Source organism: Lepisosteus oculatus, chromosome 13, assembly GCF_040954835.1.
Source record: "Lepisosteus oculatus isolate fLepOcu1 chromosome 13, fLepOcu1.hap2, whole genome shotgun sequence".
Classification (NCBI taxonomy): domain Eukaryota; kingdom Metazoa; phylum Chordata; class Actinopteri; order Semionotiformes; family Lepisosteidae; genus Lepisosteus; species Lepisosteus oculatus.
Window position 1 is genome coordinate 25,898,723 of NC_090708.1, and position 6,000 is coordinate 25,904,722.

At 40.9% G+C, this 6,000-nt stretch overlaps 1 long non-coding RNA gene across 1 annotated transcript in view; it reads left to right on the top strand.

Moving 5' to 3' along the window:
• The window catches only part of LOC107079215 (uncharacterized), a 14,957-nt gene extending 9,279 nt beyond the window's left edge, over window positions 1-5,678 (top strand). The window contains exon 4 of the long non-coding RNA XR_001480170.2: window positions 2,273-5,678. This is a non-coding gene — a long non-coding RNA (uncharacterized lncRNA). The remainder of the gene's footprint in view (window positions 1-2,272) is intronic.
• The last annotated feature ends 322 nt before the right edge of the window (window positions 5,679-6,000 follow it).

Sequence of the window (6,000 nt, forward strand, 5' to 3'; positions counted from 1 at the left end):
TCTGACTGTAAATGAGAGCACATGTGTCAGATCCCTGTGTGCACCTGTGTTTGCATAACAGTGAGTGTGCACAAGTGCACGTCTATGCATTAACTGTGTGTTTGGATGAGTACTTGTGTATGTGTTAACTGTGTGTGTACATGAGTGCACGTGTGTGCTAACTGTGTTTGTGTGTGTGTACATGAGTTCACATACAGTATGTCATTGAGTGTTTGTATCCCTGTGTGTGTGCACTAGTACATGTGTACAGTATGTGTTAACTGTGTTTGTGTGTGTGTGTGTTTGTATACCTGTATGTGTGCACTTGTATACTGTATGTGTGAGTTTGTGTGAACTGTGTGTGTTAGTGCTTGACGGTGTTTGGATTGAATTTAAACATTTGTCTGCCCTTACCCAGAGAGTCAAGCATTATAAAACAAACAGGATATTTTCAATTTGATGTCTTCCCCGTAGGTGTGTCTTAGCATGGTTCTGCCTCATTAACAGCGCAGCCTGAAAGTTTTATGGGATTTTTTTTATTTCAATTCAGACTTCAGTGTCTATAATTACCAGCGTCAGTTAACATCCAGAGAGAATTTGTCAAGCAGTTAAAACATTTTCCAGGATAAATCCATTTATTCATGCAAAACAGACTAAAAGCCATCAAGTATAACAAATGAATTTCTGCATTAATATCCCTCTTATATCTTTCTGTAATCTTAATCTTATTTTGCTGTTTTTTACCACAGTTAGGAATGCTTTGCCACAATTACTACTGTTCTTGTATGAATGGTTTATTCATACTGTATGTGCACTATACACTTTTAATTCTATGTGTAAATTCAAATTTAATTTCCCTTTGACTGACCTACAGAATCACTATATTTCTGATAACCGTACAAGAAAAATCCAGAGGTACTTACAATCAGACTGATTAAGAACATAAAAAAGTTGCATATGAGAAAATATCTTTCAGCTCATCAACTTAGTGTGCTATTTAGTAATTAATCCAAAGATGTCATCCAGCAGTTTCATGAAATGGCTTCAATAACACGGCAGGATAGCTTGTTCCATACTCCAACAATTCGTTGGGCACATTGTTGTCAGTTTTAAATGTACATTTATGTGGTTTCCACTTGGATCTGCGCCTGTTGCTGGAAGTTTGCTGATGCGTAACCCACGGCCAACAGAGGAATCCTACTCCGTTGGGCCCCTGAGCAAGGCCTTTAACCCCAACTGCTCGAGGGGCACTGTATAAATGGCTGACCCTACACTCTGACCCCAAGCTTCTCATGGAGAGCAAGTTGGGGTCTGTGTCTCATGGAGAGCAAGTTGGGGTATGTGAAAAAACAAATTCCTAATACAAGAAATTGTACATGGCCAATAAAGTGATCTTATCTTATCTTGTGTCTTAAATATAAATATTTCACTGTTCTTACTGAATAAGTACACAGGGTTGCCATTTTCAAGACCTTTACAATTTTTGAATACTTCTATCAGGTACCTTCAAAGTCTTCTCTGATCAAGACTAAAAGTTTCAGGTTTCAGTTCCTTCAGCCTGTCAGTTTAGGACATTCCCTTAAGTTCTAGAGTATGTCTGGTTGCTCTTCTCTGGATGAGAATCCCATATATTTTCTATAATGTGGTGACCTGAATTGTGCCCAGTATTTGAATTGAGTTGTACAACTTTAACAAAACAACCCTTGATTTAAATTCTATGCTTTGAACTATAACATTTTGTTTTCCATTCAAACTATTTTTGTCTCCCATTAGATGTGTAGCTCTGTTCTGTTTCTCTGTGCATTCTGAAAATGGGAAGAAAATGTTGCTGTGGACCACAATCATTTGAAATCTCAGCCTTCCAGAACTTGGCCCAAACATGCAGTGAGCTCAGATATCTGAATGTAATCTGTAAATAAAATCCATTTAAATAATTAAAAGTAAGTAAAGCAATCTTAATAGGGCTTACACTTCATGGGAATTTACTTGTATGTCACTGAGAGAGATGGAGAGTTGAGGTATAGCTCTTTACAAGTGCCCTGTATCAGATGAGAAACATTAGTATGAATCACAGCTAATGTAGACAAGTTGAATGAGTAAGAAGTCCTGGGCCTTTTTTTCAGCATTGTATTATATGTACAGTATAATGTCTCTTCATCCATCCAGCCATGTTCTAACCTCTTTATCCAATACGGAGTCGCGGAGCCTTTCCAGTAAGCAACGGGCTCAAGACACTCACACCTGAAGAAGGCTCCACGGCTGAAACGTTGTGTTTTCTTTCTTCTCTTTTCAGCAACCCACTGAACCTAAGCAGGTGTGGGCCTGGATCGGAGATCTCCTGGGAAAAACTAAGGTTGCTGCTGGAAGAGGTGTTAGTGGGGCCAGCAGGGGGTGCTCACCCTGCGGTCCATGTGGGTCCTAATGCCCCAGTATAGTGATGGGGACACTATACTGTAAAAAGGCGCTGTCCTTCAGATGAGACGTAAAACTGAGGTCCTGACTCTCTGTGCTCATTACAAATCCCAGGGCGTTTCTCGAAAAGAGTTGGGGTGTTACCCCAGGGTCCTGGCCAAATTTCCCATTGGCCTTTACCAATCATGGCCTCCTAATAATCCTCATCTCTGAACTGGCTTCATTACTCTGTTCTCCCCCCCATTAATAGCTGGTGTGTGGTTAGCGTTCTGGTGAACTATGGCTGCCATCGCATCATCCAGGTGGGGGTGGGGAGCCCCCATTACCTGTAAAGCACTTTGAGTGGAGGGTCCAGAAAAGTACTATATAAGTGTAAGCAATTATTATTATTGAGAGTAGAATAGGGCCAAGGGGGGTAATAACTTGATCGGGAATTACCCAAACAGTCACAAATTAGCCTAACTGGGATGTTTGGAATATGGGAGTAAGTCTGCGTACCTGGAGAAGACTCAGGCAAACATGAGGAGAACATGCAAACTCCATACAGAACTACCCCAGTCAGAAACTGATCATATGATCACCAGCCAACAAGCCACAGCTCTGACTGCAGCTCATATCATGACTGGAGAATCACCCTGCGAAGAAATAATCTTTGAAACTGCTACTGTCCTCTCACTCACATCTTTCTTTTTGAAATTTTGAAGTAAAAGAAAAACTTTGAAAATTATTTCTTATTTTTTTCAGCTTCCATATCCCGCTACACAATTTTAAAAGTACGCAATACAGCACACTGAGTGTGACTGTGATTTTCAAACCATTATGACACCTCATTAAACAGGCCACTTTTCATTTGGAAGTTCATGGAACCATTAATGGACTGTACAATTTTTAATTCTGTTTTTTTTTCGTAGACTTTTTAAAGTATAATCCCTGCTATAAAGAACAATCCATTAAAATAATGAATTTACAAAAAGGGATATTATCCTGAAGACATGGGCACATGTTTTCTGTTGGTCATTAATGTAGCTATTTCACGGTTCTTAACAGGATTAAAACACTTCAGACAGTACCTCCCTAGGTTACACGCTCAGAAAATAAATAGATGTAAATGGAGATTTAATATGCCTTGTCTTAGGCCTGTTATATTTCATTCTCTTATTGTCAACAAGGCTGAGAAAGGCGTCTCTGCCTGCCTTCAAATACAATAGTTTTTTTTTCAAAACTGCAGTTTTACAGTGTTGCTCATTTCCTTGTCCAAATAACCATTTCCCTTATCCGCACATATTGTACAGTTTCAGGTTAAAAACAAGACCCTGGAGTTTCACTGCATTTGCTACTCCAGAGACCCAACTATTTCTGTCACAAAAAAAACTTTGCAGTCCTTAGTCGGACCCAGTGTTACACTGGGATGATGTGCTTTCTTCGCCTGACGTGATACAACATTGACCAAAATACCAAAAACAAATGTGATGAGAGCAAAGAGTTAATGTCACACCCAGCTGAGACACCCAGTTGGTATCCTGATTCTGGAGGGCTTTCTCCTGGGGATTCGGAATCCGGCTCGACCTCTCGGGATACCGTCCCTGGTCCAATGGCCAAAATGGAGCAGGTCAGCCACGAGCTGGAAACCTGCCTGGACTGCCACATGTCAGCCTCCCAGGACCACTGGGCACCCTTTCTGCCCAGGGCTGAGCCCAGGAACATCTCAATGAGCACTTCCACAGCGATGTCACCCTTTGAGTGCCAGTCCGGCTTCCAACCTCCTCTCCGCAGAGTCTGCAAACGTCCCTGCCACAGACAGACCCGCCTGAAACCTGGTGGGGGTTTAGCAAGTCGTACAGCAACTTGTATAGCCCAACCTCCAGAAGGCCGTGCTGTGACAAGACAGGATGGTCGATGTCGTCGGAGAGTCGCCCCACGTCTAAGACTAGGACAATGAGTGTGACTCCTCCATCTCTGACACCGTCTCAGAAGCTGGCCCCCCGGTTCATCGGCAGATTCCTCGAACGTGAGGAAGCCATCACTTATCTCCTCGCCCTTTCCCTAGAGCAACAGACATCATGGGTGTTCCATGTATCATTGCTAAAACCTGAAATGGTGGCCACAGACCCACTGGCCTCTGTTCCTCCAGTTCCACCTATTGAGAACTCCAGAGAGCTCTAGTCCCTCTACATCCTGGATCCTCAGGTCCATCTAACTGATGGGCATGGATCTTGAAGAGTTTTAATAATATTAGGATGCATTCAGTCAAATTTAAGTTCATGTCCGAATGTTAAGATACAACATGAGGTAGACTTATCCGACTGAACCTTTTGAGCTGAAACAGCCAGTTTTCAAGACATTCACTGGTATAAAGCGGTGTATTTATGTAATGTTATAAAACTTGGGAAACACCCAGTTACTCATGCAGCCTAATTTCGCTGTTTTATTGAGTGTAAAAGCCATGCAACACTAGAAAATGAAATGTGAACCAGAAAATACAGCAACTGTAATCTTGTGTTTGAACTGTATGTTGTATTTGAAAACGTTCTACAGTATTTACCTACTTTTCCTGCTAAAATACACGTTCTGTCCATCAAACCATCATCCAGGCTGCTCTGAGACCAGAGAGTCCCTGTGGGATGCTCAATTCATCATAACTCAAATAATAAAGAAATAAAACGAGACGATGGAATGAGGTGTGCAAAAATCTCACACCCAGGGGTATATATCAAGCTTTTGGAAACTGATGACTTTGTAGATACCCTGACTTCTAACACTGAGCAATCTGACTCTCAAAAAATTGTCCCAGGTACTGTACAGCCTATAAAAAGAAAGTAATGAGTTTGGATTTAGCATAACAAGCTTAGGCAGTGTTTTTCCAAAGAAAATGGTAGATGATTAATTATCAAAGGAACAATAAATTGCTTAAGGATTCATTTACAACAATGGTCACAACATTACAAGGGGTTAAGAACTGATTTGTTTTCTACTTTTAACAGTTTCTGAAGTTTTTACATACTGCAGCAGACAGAGTGAGGTCATGCTCCACACAAATAGTACGGTTGTTAATGGGAATTTAATGAATGATTAATGTCACACTCTTTGGGATTTACAAATCAACCTTCTGTGGTGATCTGGAATGTACATACCGAAGGCTAAGTCATTAACCAGATAAAGCTGAAGTTACAGAGTGAACAGCTGATCTAATGATATTAATATGATGCTATATATCTCTATTATCCTGTCACACCTGGATCCAACTGCAACGTGGTACTATTAACCAATAAACCTTTAATTGACTTTTATTTATTGCATTTTCTTGGTCCGCAATAAACCAATGGGGTTATTTTAGCTAATCCTTCTTAGGGATCAGATATCGATAGCTCAGATGATGTGACAGGACAGTGCTGTTGATAAAGTGACTCAGATGATGAGATCTGAGACGGGACAGCGCTGATAAAGTAACTCAGAAAATGTGACGTTTTCAGGTTCCTCGTCTAAGCACGTTTCTCTCCTTTTCTCTTTGCCTTTCTTTTTATTTGTTTTTGATTTTTACTGAGGCGTAGTAATGAACATTGCGTACATCACTGGAACAAGTGTATGTGGTCTGTTCTGTACTGTAGTTGC